Source organism: Euprymna scolopes, chromosome 30 (assembly GCF_053919585.1).
Source record: "Euprymna scolopes isolate OS-2025 chromosome 30, ASM5391958v1, whole genome shotgun sequence".
NCBI classification, from domain to species: Eukaryota; Metazoa; Mollusca; class Cephalopoda; order Sepiida; family Sepiolidae; genus Euprymna; species Euprymna scolopes.
Window position 1 is genome coordinate 15,963,502 of NC_136511.1, and position 22,019 is coordinate 15,985,520.

The window sequence follows — 22,019 nt, forward strand, 5'->3', positions numbered from 1 at the left end:
TTTTAAAAAAAAAGAGAAATCAACAGGAAAAAAATCTCGTGTGAAAACATTACGAGATACTTTTTCCGTATAACTAATAAATGTATCTTTATTTTACTATTACAGTATTAAAAAAATTATTTGTAAAAAGAACTTGTAAATGGTGCAAAAAAATGTTATTAAAAATATGAAGAAAAACGCCAATAAAAACATCATAGACATTTTGGCCGATTTGGTCTTCCGTACAACGGAATCTTACATCGTTAAAACAGCAAGTAAACAATTAACCTTGCATCTGAAAGATAACCTTTTTTCGATTATCGATTTCGTTACTTATTACTAGACTCATGAAGTACTTTTGACTGAAATTTAAAAAAAAGAAATTAGCCCAGCCGTTTCAGAGTTCATATCGAAGGAACTCACACACACGCACACACATACAAAAATAAAGCTTCCTTTGTATAATAGATAGATAGATAGATAGATAGATAGATAGATTCATTATCTCTATCTCTACAATTATATAAAAGTCACCGTGTGTGTGTGTGTGTGTGTGTGTGTGTGTGTGTGTGTGTGTGTGTGTGTGTGTGTGTGTGTGTGTGTGTGTGTGTGTGTGTGTGTGTGTGTGTGTGTGACTTTCTCATAGGTTCGGAAACGGCTGAGCCTATCTTCTGCAAATTTCACATAAACCTAATTAATATGTCTGGCAGTGTTTTTCCAATAATATTTTTATGGACTGCTTTTTTTTTAATAAAAAAAAATATATATACAGTTCAAAATATGTTTAAAACAGAATCTCGTAGGCAAAAAAACAAAAAAACAAAAAACAAAAAGAAAACAGCTCCTAAATATTTTAATAATTATATGTTTATGTTTCATGTAAAAAAAATTACTAACACCTCTCATGTTTGATAAAAAAATAAAAAAAACAGTTCATAAACATTTTTTATTATAAATTTCGTTATTTCTATTTTTATATTTGCTTTATAAAAAAAAACTACATTATGTACAGTGTTATACCTTAACATTTGTCTGACGTCACTTCCGCCAAATGGCTTTCTAAACAAAGAAGTGCGACTCTTAACGACAGCCGTTCAACCTCTGTTCTGTCGTCGTAATGTTGCATTTTTGTGCCTTTTCTAAAAGTACTTTACTGGAATGTGCCGTGATGAACTCATAACCCATGTGCTCCTTCAACGTGCATACACCTGACTAACACAACAAGAAGCAAGATCCCACCCTATCAGTGTTGTTGGAATTTTTTTTTTTTACCCATAATGGTGCATCCCCCCTGTTTACATTTATTATTGTTTATCTGGTTTTTATATATGATTTTTTGTGTTTTGTATCCATTATGATGTTTAGTTTCGTATATTTTCGGTTTGTACGAAACTCCCTTAAATTTGGAGAAAAAAGAAAGGCTAGCTCTGATGATGACGTCACGAGCTCAGCGCGTATTTCGCCCTCTTTTGAAATTCTGCTGTCGAGGAGAGAGGCCGTGTTCTTTGCCCGGCGCTGAAGATGGAATTTTGAAGAGCCCTCCTTGAAAGAAGTAAACCCGGCTGTGACGAGACAGGCTTCTGGAAATTAACTACGTGGCTGCGGTCCTGCACGTATTTATTTTATTATTATTTTACAAGGAGTGGAATTTAAAGAAAATACCTTTTACGTGACAAGGTATTATGGAATTTCCTACCCGGACAAGCGACGAGGTCTTGATCCTGTAATACATGTGTGTCTACGGTTTTCACGCAGGGAAGGAAAATTCTCAAAGAACTTTAAACAAAAAAAAGAAAAAGGCCACTTGCCAGACAGGCTTTCAATTGTGAGTACGCTCCTGAAATTAACTTCATATGCGAGTGTGAATGGGAGATAGTACTATTTTGTATATTCTTGTTGTATTCGTAATGGATATGCACAACTTCTTTATAAGAACCAGCAGTGTTGTTATTTTTTCTTTACATGTTACCTTTTCATTATATGTTACATTGGCGTTTTAAGTTTAATGCCCGCAAAGGGAAAAATTTGCAACTTATTGTAAATAAAGTTTCTTCTTCGTTTTAAAGCAAGACATTTATATTTTATTCCTTACCCCCCCCCCTTTTGTTTCATGCTTTTTTTTTCAGCCTAGTTACTTTAGCGTCGAATTTATCTGGAAGCAAGATAAATCCCGACAGTGTCGCGGTTCCTAGATGCCAAAAAGCCTTCTAGTTTCTTTACTCTAACTGCTAGACTTTGGAATTCCCTCTCTATTTGCTGCTTTCCTGATTATACTGACATGAAAACGTTTAAATGAAACGTCAACAAACATCTCACATCTTAAATTCTCAATTTCTCAGTCCCCTGTTGGAGACTATCTCAAACAGTAAATTTTTGTTTGTTTCAATATGGCAATATGTTTTGTGTGCGTCATGTTTGGGTTGACAACAATTCTTCACAGATTTCCAGTAAACTCATCGTCTTTTGATAACCCTTGCAAATGAGTTTATGTTATTGCAACATCCGCTTACCATTGATTTCTTTCTGTTTTTTTTTTGCATATGCATCAGCACTTATCAAGGCCCAGAGGCCACTCGAAGATAAGGGTTAAACAGTGTACAGTAGTCAATTGGACAATATAGTAATCGTTATTAATGGAAATTCGGCCAGTTTGTTAACTTAAGTGGGACAGCTCATAAAGAACTTGTTTACGTTAGATTTGAAGACAACCATATTGTAGTCAGCTGGAAAGCAGACAAATGGAACAGAGTTCCACAGGGGTGCAGTTCTAAGAAAAAAGGTTTGTTCATGGAATCTACGTTTAGGTTTAGACACAGATAAAGAATGGGGGTGAATTATTGATAGTGTTTTCAGCTTTACGAGTGTTTCTCATGAAAGTTTGGCGACGAGGGACCATTAATTGGAGCTCAGACGAGCACTTGCCATGAAAATAACGATAAAACAGATACAGACTCCCAACATCTCTTCTGTGAGATAGAGGTTGCAGGGAAGAGAAAAGGACATCCCCTTCGAGGTTACGAAGTCTATTTTGAACTCTATCAAGGCAGGATAAGTCCTTTCTAACAGCTCCTGCCCAGATGTGGCAACAGTACTCCATCCCATCTTTGGGCGTACCTGTTCTTTTTTTTTTCTTTTTGTCTTTTTTTTTTACTCACGTTCACCCCTAACAAGACATATCGCGAACGCAAAGGGCTACCATTTGGGACCATGCATAGGAAAGATTAACAAGATGTGTGTTTACGTTACATTTAAACTTCTGCATATCACAACAAGGGAAACAGGTAGCAGGAAAGGAATTCCAAAGTCTACCTGTTCGAGGGAAGAAACTATTAGAATAGAATACTTTCTAGCATCTATGGACCTCAACAGTGAAGGCGGTGAGATTTTAAGTGGGTTTGTCCGCGATATGTACATCGAGGGGCACAAGTGTAACGAGTTCATCAGAGCATATTCCATTAAAATATTTGTAAAACAGGCACAGAGATGCAACATTGCGGCGATATTTTAGTAAAAGTTTGATTAGTATCCCCCCCTCCCGCCTTTCGGTTTTTCATTCTTGAACCTTCGTGTGGGGTCAACCGAAACTGATACCTGTTTTTTAAAATTTATATATTTATTTTCATTTAATTTATTTTTCATGTATTTTTGTTTTATGCTTGATTTCTTTTTTTTCTCGCGTTTTTTTTTTTTTTTTTCAATCGCCGCGACTTTTAAACATTACTCGTAAAGCTAACAGTTTGTTTCAAACGTAAACATAACAGACTGGTAGATGTACGGACAGAGCTTCACAGATTGATTCATGGACGCATCTATAAATTAATGTCCATCTGTGACAAGTCGCTTAATAAAAGATAAGAGACTCTCGATACCAAAGGTAAAACTAGAATGTAGAAACAAGATTGGTTGTCTAAAAGGAGGGGCGTTGTACGAACGAGTCTCGTTCTAGCCAGATGTCAAAGGTCATCTGAAAGGAAATATACGGTCTCAGGTAAGATATCTATTTTTATTTTATTGAAAAAAAAAAAGACATTTTTTTGTCGTTTCGAAATTTTGGAGAGTAAGGCAGCTGAAAGAATCAGCGCATATCTAGTGTAGAATTCATGCTAAAATTGTCCACAGGGATAAAGTACTGGGAAAATTCAGTTTTACAGTTACACAATTCTGGAGGTAGAAGTTCAATTCACAGTGTGGGCGACTGGGCGACACTTAAAATCGAGAATTACTTAGGACTTCTATCCAGTCATCTCTGACGGACGACAGCATGCAAATAAAAGTTACCATTCGAAATTCCGCAGAGATTCTCGTGTTCGACAAGATACACACGAAGAAGGTCGGAGGTTACACCGACCGAAACTTTGTGAAAAGATGAGAACAATAGTTCGAAGGATCCAAATAATACGAATTTTTCTCGCTGTATTGACGTCCAACTAATGATTTTATATTAACGTTTGGGAGAATAACAGAGGGGGGGGTGAAGAATCGATAATGATGTCTATGAATACATCGATAAATCTTTAATCAAAAGTATTAAATAAAAAAAGATAAACTAATAGTAGATTTATTTGTAATTCTATAGAAATACTCCCGTTTCCAATCAGGCGTATTTTTTTTTGTTGTTGTTATTTTTGGGGTTTTCTTTTTCGTAATTCATATATTTTTTCCGAATGTCATATGTACAAAACCTAAAAACAAAAAAAAAAACAAAGCAAAACAAAACTAGAACCCTATCACCAACCATATTCCTAAATTAACTCTCAGTCTTGGTGGAAACTGACCCCCTAAAATGTGATGATAATATTTTCTCGTTGTGTAGGGGGCAGTGTAATATTGCCCACTGAGGCGGCTAAAAAGAGGATCGATTATGACTTGTATGAACAAATCAATAATCACAATTATTGAATAAAAAAGATAAATGAGTTGTTGATTTATTGGTAATATTATAGAATTACTCTCCTTTTCAATCAGATGTTTTTGGTGTATGTGTGTGTGTGTGTTTGTGTGTGTGTGTGTTTGTGCGTTTGTGTTTGTATGCGTCTGTGTGTGTTTGTGCGTGTTTGCGTGTGTGTGTTTGTGTGTGTGTTTGTGAGTTTGTGTGTTTATGCTTGTGTGTGTGTGTTTGTGCGTGTTTGTGTGTGTTTGTGTGTGTGTTTGTGTTTGTGTGTGTGTGTTTGTGTGTGAGTTTGTGGGTGTTTGTGTGTTTGTGTGTGTGTTTATGTTTGCGTGTGTTTGTGTGTGTGTCTGTGTGTGTTTGTGTGTGTGTGTGTGTGTGTTTGTGTTTGTGCTTGTGTGTGTGTGTGTGTTTTGTCTGTGTTTTGTCTGTGTTTTGTGTGAGGGGGGGGGGTATGTCCAGAATTATCCTGTATCAAAAAAGAAAAGCAAACTCTGTATGATGTACGTACCCATGACGGAATAAAAATAGCATATGCCAAAAACTATGTAAATTGATCAAGTAGTTTTAGGTTTAAATAAGGAAAACACAGTAACAGAAGAATGACTGTCTTGTTCGCCATTTTGAAAGCAATCTATCAAACAAAGGGAGATAACTCAATGAATAAAACTTGTGAGAATACGGTTGTAATGCCCACGAATACCCAATAATCCTTAAATAAAGTTTTTGTTTATAAACATAAAACTACTGATCAATTTACGTAATTTTTAGAGCATGATATTTTTGTCACGGGTATAGTTTTTTCCTTTACTTTTTTTGTTAATATTGTAGAGAATTCTGTACAAGAACTGTTTCATTTTTTAATATCCTGACAAAATGTATAAAAATGGGACCCTAACACTAATTTTAATCATCAACAAATCTTAACCCTAAGCTAACCATCAGTCTAGGTGGCATACAACCACCAATGTGACAATCAGTACAAATACTGATTTACTTTTACAAATGAATCGTCATATATTTGAAAAAAATATACTTTAAATTAAAATGCATTTTTAAAAAATTTGTTTATTGAATTTTCGTATACAAAAAATTGTATTTAGTTGTAGTGTGTAGCTTTCAGTTTAATGTCCTTCTACCTCTTATTTGTTTTCGATTATATTTTGACTGATGTGACATCCGGCTTTCTGCAAGGGTATTGTTTTTTGTTGTTTTTTTGTTTTTTGTTTTTTTACGGTGACTGGGTTTGAATTAGAATTAAGCTATATTAAAAAAATTGGGTTCGTATTACTGTACACACAGATTCGAAAAAGTTGTCAAAAAAAACAAATATATAACAAATAAATATTATCAAAGGCAAGATAAGTTACTTTTCTACCAAACTGGATACATTTTTTTGTTTTGTTCAATGTAACATGTTTATTCAGCTCGAAAAACATGCAGTGTTTACCGCTGTATTGGAAAATTCAAAATGGCGCCCGACACTCTCTTTAACACGGTAAGTTTGGGAAAAGGTGTTATAAATAATAAACTAGCCAAAATACTATTTAAAAAAACACCGAATAAAAGTCAACTTATGTCACGGTAACATATAATGAGCGAATTTCTAACAGTATTTTGTTTAGTTTATTATTCATAACATCTTTTCCTGGACTTACCGTGTTAAAGAAAGTGTCGGGCGCCATTTTGAATTTTCCAATACATCTGTAAACACTGCATGCTTTTCAAGCTGAATAAACATGTTACATTGAATAAAAACACGAAAAATATATCCGGTTAGGTAGAAAAGTAACTTATCTTGCCTTTGATAACATTTATTTGTTATATATTTGTTTTTTAACAACTTTTTCGAATCTATGTGTACAGTAATACAAACCCAAAAAATTCACTTATCAAAGACAGAACCATTTAATAAGTCTGTCTTTTTTCGTTAATTCTTTTTTTTTTTTTTCGTGTTTTTCCCCTTCGCTCTTTTTCTTACTTCCTTCTTTCCTTTCTTTTTATTCTTTCTTTCTTTTTTAATTCTTATCTTTCTTCATTCTTTCTTCGTCCTTTCTTGTTCATTCATCATTTCTTTCTTTTTTTTCCCATTCTTTATTGCTTGCTTTCTTCATTTTATTCTTTCTTTTTTCATTCTTTCTTTTTATTGTTTCATTTTTCATTTATTTTTCTTTCTTTTTTCATTCATTTTTTCGTTTTTTATTCATTCTTTCTTTCTTTTTCATTTTTTCTTTTTTTTTTTTGTATTTTTCAAATTTTATTTTATTTTTTATTTTTCAAATTTTATTTTATTTTTTATTTTTATGATATTTTTACGCTTTTTACTCTTTTGCGATTCGTTGTTTCTTTTTCTCATATTGCTATTCTTCTTTTGGTGCTTGTGAATTAACGCTTAGATATAAAAATAAATTTTGAGTAAAAAGAAAAAAGCAAACTATTACATAATTACATGTCATGTCGAATTTGGTAAAAGTTCCAAAAATTATAAATATTATAGGGTAGATTTGCTAGAACTATTATATATTGGATACATTCTGAAAGTATCCTGTACCTCTATAAGGCCACCATTCGCCCATGTATGGAGTATTGTTATCACATTTGGGCTAGTGCATCTGCTACTAGTCTCTCATTCCTAGACAAGGTTCAAAAGAGAGTCGCCAATCTGATAGGCCCTGAACTGGCATCTAAGCTTCAGCCTATGTCCCATCGACGAAACGTTGCATCCCTCTGACAGTTCTACAAGTATTTTAATGGTGAATGCTCTGACGAACTGCAGACACTTGTGCCCCCACGATGTAGACACCCTCAACAAACCCGACAGGCAGCTAAATCCCACCCCCACACAGTAGAGATCCCTAGTAAAAGATCTTTCTACTCCAGTAGTTTCTTCCCCAGAACCGCTAGACTCTGGAATTCCATTCCAGGCTCCTGCTTCCCTAACTGTACTGACATGCAGAAGTTCAAGTGTAACGTGAACCGACATCTTGCTGCCCAAATCCCAACATAGTGCCCCAGTAGTTGCTGCCCCTGATAGTAGCCCCCTACACCAAAGTGGCAATGTGCCTTGTTTGGGGTGAAAATGTAATAAAAAAATTTTTTTTTAATTCTTTTAAACTTCCTTCAGTATTGAGAGACTATGGATACCCACTTTACGTGTGTCTGTGCGTCGAATTTTTGTAGCAAGAGTTGCGCAATCTCCAATCACACCTCCCCTGCGTGCATCGTTTCCGGTCATCCTGAATTAGCACTTGCCACTAGTATATATTATATACAATTATATGTATGTGTATGTGTTTGTGTTTGTGTATGTGTGAGAGAGAGAGTTGTGTTTGTGTGTATGTGCGTTTGTGTGTGTGTGTTTGTATATTAGACATAGTGTGTGTGTGCGTCTGCGTGCGCCTGTACGTGAGTGTGTGTGAGTGTTTGTGTGCGTGTTTGAAAGAGAGTGTGTGTGTGTTTGTGTGTGCACATGTGCTTGTGAGTATGTATGTTTGTGTGAGAGCATTTGTAGCTGTGTGTCTATTTGTGTGTGAGAGTTAGTGTGAGTGGTTGGGTCTATGCGTGTTTGTATATATGTGTGTATAAGCGTGACCATCGTCATAGATGGCATGTCAGCTGAAAAATGACGTCATCACCATAAGTCCTAGCAAGCAAGATAAATGGAACACAGACTGTCGATAATGAGCAGACATATTTTACAGAAAGCGTTAGAAAACTTCAAAATTGGATTAAAAAAGATACACATGATACTTTGTACTGAAACTCATCCAATATTAATAATAAAAATATTAAGAATAAAAAACGAATTGAAAGGGAGAAAAGTTGTTAAAAAGTTTAAAAAGAAAAGGAATACGATTTGATTTGTATGAAACTGAAGTTTATTCAATAGAAATAAATAAAAATGAACAATAAATATTTTTAAATCAAAAAAACAATATTTTAAAAATCCAAACTGAAAAGCAAACGATAAATTAGTTTAACTGAAATACGAACAATAAATTAGTTTAACTGAAATACGAACAATAAATTAGTTTAACTGAAAAACGGACAATAAATTAGTTTAACTGAAAAACGAACAATAAATTGGTTTAACTGAATAACGAACAATCAATTGGCTTAACTGAATAACGAACAATAAATTGGTTTAACTGAATAACGAACAATAAATTAGTTTAACTGAATAACAAACAATAAGTTAAAAATTAAATTCAAACAAATGTTAGTATAAACAAAATGACTAAGGCAGAAATATTTCAAACATTAAATATTAAAACTTTTCAAAAATCTGTTGTAGAATTTAATTAAAAGTTTGAATTTTTCTTCTTTTTTTCTTTTTTACTAATATTGTCATTCTCTTTGCGACAAAAATGGTTTATAAGGGGATTCGATGAACTCCATATCTGCATTTTTTCAATTTGTTGAATAGTGTGACCCTCATCATAAGAGTCAACACGAAATAATCGATTTTGATCAGCCAAAATATTTAAAGTTATGTACATGGCTAATTTTCTCTGATGAATCGAATGTAAAAAAAGAATCGCATTTTGTAAGTTTGTTTATAACTATATAATTATATAAGACAAAATTATTAGTTATATTATTTGGGTATAGCAGAGAACCTCTGTAAATACCATGAAAGTAGTTGTTTAATTCAGCTATTTCTTCAACAGCCTCTCTCCCGGATATTAAATTTATTTCAGCTATTGCATTTCAGTTTTTTTTAACTGCATGACAGCAATAACCTGCTAAGTATAATATAACATAAAGTACTTCCTTGCATTGATTAGCATCATCTTCTGTTACATCTATGTTAAATTTATAAACATGTAACTCTTGCTCCCTTGTCATTTCATCCCAGTTAGTTTCTTTTAAATTTTCCAATTCAATAGTTCGATTATTAATTGGTAAGCTCAATTTTAAAACTGACAACATTCTGAGTTTTTTTCATATTCATAACCTGACGTATCGATATATTATACTGATCTCTACTAATTTGTCGATACTGACCAAACCTTGCCTCAAGGTTATCTGTCTTAAACTTTCCTGTTAATATTGAACACCATGTTCAGTACATTTATACAATATTTAGTCAATTCTAAAATTGCGTAAGTAGTATGGTGCAAAGCAGTATATGTTTCCTTTGTTAACTTACCAGTTCTTCCAGGAATGCTATTCCAAGTTTCTAATCAGTCACAGAACTCATTTAGTAAACTATAATTATCACTATTTAATGTAAGTGGATTAGCATATTTATTACGAAGTCGACAACCTTTATATGGTGTTTTCACATTCAGTATTGCCCACCAAATATAAAATATTTGAATGTATTCTGCGATTTCTGCATAATTTGGCAAGCATTCCTGTTTTCCTAAGGTTAGCAAACTTTGAATAGTATATTCGTTGAAAATTTGCAAAACCAAATTAACATTTTGCCTTTCAAAAGTAGTCGGAGAAAGAGCTTTTGAAGTCAACTTATATTTCACAAGTGATTGAGATTTCTATGGCATAAAGTTTATGTAAACTAGAAAATTGAGCACTTTGGATGTTATCTAATTCATGATTTCCATTATAACAAAACTTTAGGAACATCATGCATTTACGCTCATCTTTTTGGCCAAGCCTAATGCATTTTAATATATGCACTGAGTCAGATAAGACGAAAAGAGGGCTAGACGTTCTAACTGGATGGGGATATACAATTGAAAGCTTTGATGGGTTACAAAAGAAAGACAGCTTTTTTATTTATTGCATTATTATCTGTTATAACAGATAATACCTTAAACCCTATATCTTCTAAGCCAATTATTACACGTTTAATTATGTCAAATAAGTTCTCAGCTCGAAGACATTTAGTTGGCATAACATGCACAACATCCTTATATTGTGAGAATACACTGCTAAGCATAAAAGCAAATGCACTTGTGGCAGGTTCGTTGCTGTTGTTAGCTAAGCCAACAATATTACCACCTTTATAATCAAGATAAGGTTTGCGATGTATTTCATCAACAAGTAAAGATACCGTGATGTCATTCTGCATTAGTAACTTGAACTTACTTTTAATATACATGAGAAAATTGTTTTCGTGTTGTTCAATGACAGAATTCATACAAGTTCATAAGGTTAATCTTCGAATGGTTGAATAGCATGGTAAAATTACATTTTTAGTGTCTCTTAACAGTCTGTATGCTCTAGGGGAGCAGTTATATAATAAGGATGAAAATACCATGCTTTCACTCGAATAATTAACCTTATTCATTGTCATTATGTTAATTTGTTCATATATGAACTTAATGGCATTAAAATATTTAAATGATTCATATTGCACTAATAGCAAAAATGATAAGATTAATTTTAATAAAGAACTCATATTAGAAGTTTTCATTTCCTGTTCTTCGATTTTTTTCATGTTTTCCATCAAAATATGCAGAGTATTTTCCTCTGTTACATGTTTAGGAATTCTATACTCCCCTGTAGCACTCATTTCCACATAACTACAGAATACTCTAACGGCCAAGTCCGGTTCAATCACCATAGAATTTTTATTTTTGAGCATGGGCATCTCTTTATATGGCATATAATGATGGCATTGTCTTGCCTAATAGAAGTCCAATAATTTTTATCTATAAACGGTAATTTTTTTTCTAGATCATCAATATTATAGAAAGCTTTACGTTTCCGTAACTCTAAGTCGTCAGCAACACTTTCACATAATGCACGCTTAAGGGCAGAATTTTCTCAACGCATTTTCTTTGCGTTATGAGACTCTCTAAAAGTGGTTGATGACGATAAATAGGAGGGACAGTTTGGTAATATTCGAGGAATAACACCATCCTTAAGATAGGGATTTTTTAATTTAACACTAATTGTCTTTCCAGTCCTTTCATCAAATGCTGATGCCTCTCGCTGTATGTCTTCAAGTCGAAAATGAAGTTCACATACCTAAAGAAATAATTTAAAAGAAAATCGTACCATGTTTGACTTCATACAAAAAAAATTACATGACAAAAGACGATAAAAGAAAAAAATAAGGTAAATGTGCAGAATTAGTCCACCTTTGAAAAATCCTTTTAAATTACCACTTTTATAGGTTTTCGGGGGTGCTGAAAACAAAAATAACGTTCAAAATTACGGTAATCTAGTAGTTTCCAAGATATAAAGAGATGTTAGTTAAAAAAAAAGGAGGGGGGATAATTTAACCTAAAACGACCACCCACTTTATAGCCAATTTTTATTTTACATGGGCAACGAGCAATTTTTTTTAAATTACATTTTCGCCTCAAACAAGGCAAGGTGACTCTTTGATGTAGGAATGAACACAACTAAACGTAAAATAAGCACCTACAGTTGATCCTTCTCTCCGACAAAAATTCTGTTTACACTTTTTGAAAGGGGGTGCTCATTTTACGTCAAACTGTGTTCATTGCACGTTGGCTCCAAACCCCCAACATAAAGGTGGCCATACTCATTTTTCTTCGCTTTTATTTGTTAAAAAGAAAGCGCCATAAAGTGGGTGCTCATACTACGTTAAATTTTTATAGAAAGGTGATCCCACATTTTTTAAAACTAACATTTCTTCATATCTTGGAAATTACTCGTTTGTCGTAATTTTAAACGTTATTTTCGTTTACAGCGCCACTAGCAGTATCAGAATTTTGGGGGAATTTTTGACAAGCCTAACACAAAACTACGAATAACATATACAAAACTTTTAATTTCTCTGTTTAAAGTGAGTTGTTTTTTTTTTTTTATGGAATATACTTCCAAAATAAACTATTAAAATTGTTTAAAAAATAATAGAAATATTATTTTTTATTGCCGGCATTTTGTAAACACATTTTTTTTAATAAAAAATAATATTTCTATTATTTTTTTAAACAATTTTAATAGTTTATTTTGGAAGTATATTCTCCAAAATTCTGACACCTACAGGGCCACGACATTTACCACAAATAATTATTAATAAGCGTTTGGGATAACAAAAACGGTCATAAACTTTAAAAAAAAGTTTAATCTATTTGACGCTGATATAAATATTGCACAGTAAAATAGTTGAACTAAAAAGATAAATGATTTTTTCTTATTTAGAATTATTTACACAAGGAATTCCGTTTTTAGGATATCGCTTTTATTAAATTGTTAGGTGAAAGTACATAATATTTTCACCATAATCCCTATTTTAAATAAGTTTCTAAATAATAATTTATTATTTCAGCACATAACTTAAATTACATACAAAATTCATTTTTTATATACATACTTTCATTTTTATTTTAAAATACGTTCTAAAAAAATAAATAAATAAAAATAAAAAAGCGCGTTTTTTTTTTTTAAGTATCTCAAGCATTTTAACACTTACTCTGCTATATTTAGATGGAGTAAAATCCTTTCTTTTTATTGCATTAATCCACTGGTAAATTATTTCCTTTTTTGGGGGGGGGGAGGGAAATGAAAACACGGTAACTTTTGGTTCATTTTCGTAGTTATATCGGCATTTTGGAACTATACATCTCGACGGCATGTTTAAATTTATTTAACCCTCCAAAGCTTTAAACCAACTTCCGGTTTAGTCATGAGCCACGTGACCAAATTTCAACAGACCGATGTTCATGACGTCACCAGACTAAATTATAGTCGTCGCTAGGCCATCATATTACGGTAGCCACGGTATAAGACAAACGTGGTATATAACTTTGAGTGCCCATTGGAAGATTGTGTATCAGGAAGTGAAGACAGAAAACACGCATAGGTTTGACTACCACGACGTTGTTGATGAGCAATTATGCATTGTTCTTAAGACAGCGCCATTGCTAAACATCTGACTAATCAACATTCTTGTTCCTTGCTCCAATTAAGAAACATTTAATAGAAAACACGTCTATACACCTACTCGCACAGCTAATAACCATGGACTTGATTATATTAGAAGCATTATTAATTACTACTAAAAACAAAAACAAATATCAATTAATTAAATTTTAATAATAATAATAACATCCTTACATGTTTGCAAATTGACAATAATAACTTAACGTATATTATATATATATATATATATATATATATATATATATTGCTTCATTTGTTAATATATATACATATATATATATATATATATATATATATATATATATATATATATATATATATATATATGTATATACGTATATACATATAGTGCTTCATTAGTTAATAAAATAGGTTAAGTTATTCTTGTCATTTTACAAACAGTTAAGGATATTATGAGAGAAAGAGAGGGTGAGAAGATATATATATATATATATATATATATATATATATATATATATATATACATAAATCACTAATAATATATATATATCACTATTATATATATATATATATATATATATATATATATATATATATATATATATATATATATATATAGCTTTTCACTACATTATAGCTTTTCACTACATTATCATGGAGAACAACAACGTTCTTAAACTTGTAAATACATTTTCTTGCGTTTGAAGAAAAAACGTATTAAATATAAAATGATTATTATTTAAATAACAACTGACTACAGGAATATCAAACAAAACAAAAATTTAAAAAGATGTTTTAAAATAAAATCGTTATTTTACTGCTGGTGGAGTAAGGTAGCGAACCAAACATAATTCACTCAAGGACCGGATTTGGCCTGTGGGTTGTTAACCCCTGCTGTAAGCGCTATTTCTCTGATCCCCACCCCACCACATTACAATTGAAATGAATTGCTCTCGTCTTGGGGAAGCCCCATGGCTTTACAAGTTTTGGGGACTGACCTTTACCCCTGATCTGAAATGGAACACATACATCAAATATGTTGCCAATATTGCTGATAAAAGTATCTCACAGCCGATGCAATACTCTATCTGTATAAAAGCCAGATGCGCCCTAAAATGGAGTACTGTTGCCACATCTGGGCAGGGGCGACTCGGCACACTCTACGCTACCTTGATAGTTCAAAACCGGTTTCTAAAACTTGTAAGTAATGCCCTTTTCTTTTCCTTGAAACCTCTTTCTCACAGAAGAGACGTCGGGAGTCTGCCTCTGGTCTATCGCTATTTTCATGGCAAGTGTTTGAATGAACTCTACTCTATGGTCCCTCCTTGCCAAATCTTCACAAAACACTCGACTAGCTACAACCACTATATAAGATATTCCTCACTCCCCATCTATGCATAAATGTAAACGCAGATTCAATGAACAATGCTTCTTTTCCAGAACTGCCCGCCTTTGGAACACTGTTCCGCTGGCATGCTTCCCGGTTGAATTAACATGGTAGCTTTCAAGTCTAATGTAAACAAGTTTCTGTTAAACCGTCCTCATAAATAATCAAAGTCTACCCACTTTACACCAAGAATTACTACACCAACGCCTCACAGCCATCAACCGCCTTATCCTCGAGTGGCCTTCGGACCTTGATGAATGGTAACCCCAAGTAAAAAAGTACTATTTCATTTGGAGAGACACATCCTTTAAAATAGGCTCAATCCCATTAACCATATGAAGAATCGTAATTGAACGAACGCTAATAATTCCAAAAATCCCCACTTCCACTGAAGTAAAAATATATCTCCCACACTTCCCCTCAAAAAAAAAAACGCATAAAACCAAAACAACAACAAAAATGAAAGCAAAAACTGAGAAGATCTAGAGAGAGAGAGAGAGAGAGAGAGAGAGGGGGAGGGCATTTAAAAAGAGAGGTGGAAGGAGAGGGGACAGTCGAAAGAATTGTGTACATGTGTGTGCGTTGGAAAAAGAGAAAGAGAGAGAAAGAGAGAGTGAGAAATTTAAAAAAAAGACAGAAAAGGAGAGAAAGAGAAATAAAGATAGAAAGAGAAAGTCAGAGAGAGATGGAGAGAAAAGATGGCATTCAAAGTGTGGGGTAGAGATCAAGAAGGCCATTGAGGAGGAGGAGGAGGAGGAGGAGAGAGAGAGAGAGAAACTTTTTTTAAAAGCTCGTCTACATTATTATCCATATCTCCGAGAAACACCAGCAGCAGCTCTGCCTGCATGTAAAAAAAATAATAATAAATAATAATACATTTTCTATAGCAACCACTTGTTTATGCTCCCACTCCCCATCCCCTTATCGCAAGGTCATTGTTGACGACTGGGACCAATAGTAGACTCTTGAGATTCTAATTTGAAGCACGTGGTTAAAAAAAAAAAAAAAAAAAAAAAAAAACGTGTGAGATAAGATAGGCAAAGCGTCATGAAAACAATCGAAACTCGTCAAAGTTCAACAGATTATTAGTGAACTAGTTCACCAGTTCGCTATTGATTTGAAAAGACTTGAAACAAATTATTTTTTTAAATAATGAAAAATTCAAAACTGTAAACAAACGCATGTGCCATTTTTAAAATTTTTTCCGAATCCTTTGAGATGAGGTTTCATAATTTGTGTATTCATTTGTTTGCGGACTGTTATCCTCATCTTTATAGTTGTTGTTGTTGTTGTTTTAACAAGTTTCGGCCAACTTATCATCTGGCCTTCTTCAGATGGTTAACCCCATCGGGATAGAAATGCTCCATCTTGTAACTGTATCCCCAGTAATTACCGCCTTCCATAGTTGTTGTTGCCTCACCACGTTTTGGCAAACTAATCCTGTGGCCTTCTTCAGACAATGCTCACCTGGAACCGCAGTAGTCACTATCATATAACCTAAGGGTACCAAAAAATAAATAAAATAACGTAGTTTAACATATAAATGTATATTTGCGCATGCGTAGAGGATACACATTAAGTCGACTTATATCTGCCAAGTTTCAACTCTTCAATTTTGAACACTTAGCAACTATTTTTACCGGCTAAAAAATAAAACGAATTTGTTCCACGGATCCGAATTCCCTATACATAACATTTCAAGTGTGTAGACCAAAAAGTGACAGAGTAGTTTTGTAAGGACCGTTCCGCACATGCACACACAAAGTCGCTTCTATATGTGTTGATAGATAGATAGATAGATAGATAGATAGATAGAGAGATAGAGAAGCAGCTTATCCTGCCTTGACAAAGTCCAAAAGAGACGTCGTAGCTTGGTGAGGGATAGCCTTTTCTCTTCTCTGCAACCTCTTTCCCACAGAAGAGACGTTGCGAGCCTGTCTCTGCTTTATCATTATTTTCATGGCAAGTGCTCGTCTGAGCTTCAATCTATGGTCTCCCTCGCCAAACTTTCACAAAAAAACACTCGCCTAGCCCAAACCACTATCAATAATTCGCCCACTCTTTATCTGTGCCTAAACCTAAACGTAGATTCCATGAACAAAGCTTCTTTCTTAGAACTGCGTGCCTATGGAGCTCTCTTCCGTTTGCCTGCTTTCCAGCTGACTACAATCTAATTGTCTTCAAGTCCAACGTAAACAAGTTCTTGATGAACCGTCCCTCTAAATAATCCAATTTACAAACTTTTCCACTACTTATGTTTACTACGCTAAAATCACATTGACTAATGTATACATATTAATACTTATCCTCGAGTGTCTTTCGGGCTTTGATAAGTGATTATTCCCGTTTAAAAAAAATTAAAAAATAAAAATAAAAAAAGACTATTATCATTCTAAAAGCTTTCTGATATTCACATAAAAGAGAATACGCATCATTAATTTGTAGTGCTTCTTCGGTTAAAGAACGAAAATCGAAAACTGCAAAATTGAATTTCCAGTAAAAAACAAATGAAGCATGCATTGCCCCCCGAGAATGCACAGAAAACGAGGAATAGAACAAATGACTCAGTTCAGCATTTGCACCCCCACACACACATTTAGCCCCAAAAATCCCCAGGGGACGTCAAATCCTGGTGAAAATGAACAAACGGTGCAGTTTTAGGTCTTAACATTTGTAAATTTGAGTTCTGCACCATGCAAAAAAAAAAAAAAATGACCAAGTCCATCATTTGCCCCCCCCCCTATTTTGCCTCCAAAATCTCCAAGAACTTAACATATTTAAATTTGAGTTCTGCACCATGCAAAATAAAAAAAAAAAGGACTAAGTCCATCATTTCCCCCTCCCCTCCCATTTAGCTCCCAAAATCCCCAAGACCTTAACATATTTAAATTTGAGTTCAACACCATGCAAAACTGCTAAATAGAAAATTTTAAAATAGTCCCAAAAATGGAGTGTTTTTATTAGCCCTAAAAGAGACCCTGGGGCACACCGAAGAGTTATCGCAAAGTAAAGACAAACAAAATTATATAGAAATCACTCAGTTACACCTTTTCAGAAAATTTTATAAAAATCCAAGGCATCAGTTTTTTTAATAAGCACAAAAGTGTCAATTTTAGCTATTTTAACCCGAAAATAACCGGGGGGGGGGCAACCGGAGTTTTGCCGAAAAATCCGTTCTATTACTTTTTTACTCATATCATGTTTAATGTTTGTGCAAAATTTCAAAAATTCCAAGGCGGACGGTCGAACAGACGAACAGACAAAGGTGAATTTACAGGTCCACCCTCCTTTTGTCGGGGGACCAACAATGTTATAGACGTGATTTTTATGACAATTTCCACTAAAAGTAATGTTATCTACTTTAATTGCCATATTACAATTTGTTAAATATTACTGGAATATTTCATAAAATAAGGATTTCATTGATTTGATTAAATAACGATTTCGCCATGTTTGATGGCAACATGTGACGTAAACACTCTCGAATTGGCCTTAGTTTTTGAAAGTTTTCATAAATTAATTATCTCCCCTGCTATGATGCGCGCTATTCAGTTTCTTATGCAATCAAAACTTGTAAATTTATTTGAACAACATTTTCATTAATAATTGATTTTCTAGATCATCGTTTTTCGTAATTTTCGGATATTTGCTTTCACGATTCATCAATCTGCGCCATTATTATTTTCTAATTGTACCAGAACAGACTACAGTTACAACCCCTGCTTTCAACTACCTGTTCTGTTTATTATTTAAGTATAACTTGCAATGTTTTCGAAAACTATTTTCATTCATAGTTAATTATCTTTCTTTATCATTTTCCGTAAATTTTTTTTTCTTTTCTTTGTTTTTTTTCTTTTCTTTGTTTTTTTTTTTTTTTATATTTTACTAATTTCGAAATGAACATTAATTATCTTTCTTTATCATTTTCCATAAAGTTTTTTTCTTTTCTTTTTTTTTTTTTTTTGATACTTTACTAATTTCGAAATGAACATTAAATATAGGGTGAAATGATAAATTTTTCGCCCTAAGGAAAATAAAACTACACCTTTATTTTAAAACTTTTATTAAAGAAACCAATTCAGGTAACTTGATTATGTAGTAGAACTGACAGCTATTCAATGTAACTGCTTTCAGCCTCGATACGGGTCCGGAACTGGGAGCATGCCTTTTCCACGTGCACCTGCAGAGGCCCGGTGAATTCTCGGCGGATGGCGGCGATTAGGCTGGATTTGGTGTCGTGGGAGGTCATGTTGGTGATGTTCTCAATGTATGACCAAACGAAGTAGTCCAGCGTGTTCAGATCGGGGAAGGGCAGGGGACAATAAGAGAAAGGTACGAAGCTGCAGCCTGGGTCTTTTTGGATTTGTGGGCAGGTGCCAAGTCCTGCTGCTACACCCAAGGTCTACTACTTGCACCAGGGGATCGCCATACTCACAACACATCCAGATACATTTTGGTGTTGACTTTTAAGCCGACTTCGAAGACACCCTAACCTCAAAACTGGCGCTAATACAATCCTAAAAACTAATGATCGTCAACCCTTAAAGCTGGTGATGGAAATCCTATAAATTCATGCGGAAATATCAGTATATGTAGGTTTGTGAAACTATGAGAAACTGAGTATGTTTTGTATATGTTAACAATATTGTGAACAAACAAACAAACAAACAAATAGGAATACGACTTAATTATAATATATTGGATTATTTAATATTGGATAGGGATGTAAAAAAAGGTATAATATATAAACATACCTTGAACAATAAAACACTTTCTATCGCAATCAACAATCGAACACTGTTAATTAACAATAAAACAAGGCCGATAGTCATTAGTCACGTGCTCTCGTGTAATGAATGAATGCGTGAATGTAGGATTGACATGAAATTCTTAAAGATAAACTAAAAGGATCGAAAAATTGGGCTGAAATGACTTAAATAAATAAAAATTGCAGGAAAAACTAATGGGCAGTTATCCGTCAATCATCCGGGCTAACAGACAGACGGGTCCATTAAAAACATAGGTTCATCTCTGATAAATCGGGAGACAAAAATGTTACTCTATGCGCCTTGCTTAAAAAAATAAAAATAAAATGTAAATGTGTTACAGACCGCCTGATGGAGTGACTTGCATGCGACTAAAAATGCCTTAGCATGGAAGGGTTTCCCCTTCCATTGTCAAGGAAAAGTTACAAATGTAAGTGAAGCATCTGTTAAGAACATATACTACACTTTGATCTTAGCCATGTGGTCAATGAAAAGTTACAATGGTAAGTACAGCATCTATTAAGAACAAATACTACATTTTGATCTTAGCTATGTGGCCAAAGAAAAGTTATAAACATAAGTACAACATGTAATAAGACAGATCCTACACTTTGATCTTGGCCAAAAGGCCAAGAAAAGAGTATTTATTTGCTCCCTCACCGAGCAAATTAGGCACAAGGTCGATTTTTAATGTGAGGAGTGAAGGGAAAATGGGGACCAATTCCCCGGGATTAGGGGAGCTGGATAGTGACAATTGGTATGAAGGGTTACCTCTACATTGACGAAGATCTTATATGTGGGGTTGGTATTTATTTGCTCCCTCATCAAGGAAATTAGACACAAAACCGATTTTTAATGTGAGAAGTGAAGGGGAAATGGGGACCAACTTCCCGGGGAGTGGGGGAGCTGGATAGTGACAACTGGTATGAAGGGTTGCCCCTACATCGATCAAGGTCTCGTATGTGGGGCCGCCCCCCACATATGGTCCTTGCCTGCAGCATCTGCCGGAACAGACACTACACCTTGATCTTGGCCAAAAGGCCAAGAAAAGCTTAAAAAGCTAAGAACAGCATCTATTAATAACAGACCTTTGATCTTAACCAAAAAGGCCAAGCACAAAAGTGTTACGGACCGACCGACCGACCAACCGACCGACCGACGGAGTGACTTATACAGTCGCTTGCACACGACTAAAAATGAAATAAATTTGGTAACGTACAAGGATATATAAATTAAATTTAGTGCTTGTTAAAGTAGAGTCGACAAATCGATTTTTTATATGTCGTTCTAAGCAACAACAATATTACGTACTTTATAGCCATGTCGTAAATAGTAATATATCCAAAAATTACAAACATCCAGCGAGTAGAACAATTGTTATTGTGTTTTTAGTTTTAAAAAAGTCTATACTATCTGCTACAATATACTACACGACATTTACATGTTATCTAATAGACGTTCCGAGTTATGTCCTCTGTGAGTGAACTCTTCATCGTCTCCTTCATAACATCTATAAAAAATGCAATTTTACCAAATTTTTCGTAAAAATACTTTTAACTATAAATAACTCGCTATTCGATGATTTTTCGTAATCTTTGGATATATTACCGTTTTCGGCATGCTAATTAAGTACGTAATATTGTTTTCCAACTTGATGGGAACTGAAAATAAGCAGGCCGATCTCTAAGTGTAATTGAAATGTAGATAGGAAAATCAAAAGTAGGGTCGGGGGAGTTGGGGAGTATGTGATGTCTTTCAAAGGTGAATGCAATTTTGGGGAGGTGAGGGGCGAAAAGAAAATAAATGAGGAGCGAGCGTCTTTGCGGTTTCTTATTGGGAGGAGAAGTATTACTCACCTAGACAAGAAACACTGTAATCTTAGCTCAAAGGCCAGCTTCGTATTTTCTTATTTTTTATTACTATAAATGATGTAGATAGGGGGGGGTCGGGACATTTTCCATCAAGGCATGACGGATTACTCTGGTTGGCCTCTGCCATGACTGTAGTGCCGTTCCTTACTTATTCTAACTGTTGTGGTGTTAATCTCCCGGAAAACACCAAGAAGTAAAACATTCGATTATTATGAGGGGTATTACAATGATCGATTATCATGATTGTAAAAGTAGAATGTCAGAAAGAAATTTTATCAAAGTGAAATAAATATTTACATTAAATAGTTTCCAAGAATGTAACTTGATGGATGAAATATTAT

The 22,019-nt window shown here is 33.9% G+C and overlaps 1 protein-coding gene across 1 annotated transcript in view; it reads left to right on the forward strand.

Annotated features, from left to right (window-relative positions):
- The first annotated feature begins 3,708 nt into the window (after nucleotides 1–3,708).
- Nucleotides 3,709–22,019, forward strand: part of LOC145254658 (chloride channel protein C-like) — a 159,135-nt gene continuing 140,824 nt past the window's right edge. The window contains exon 1 of the mRNA XM_080113308.1: nucleotides 3,709–3,967. The gene's annotated coding sequence lies outside the window, so the exon portion shown is untranslated. The remainder of the gene's footprint in view (nucleotides 3,968–22,019) is intronic.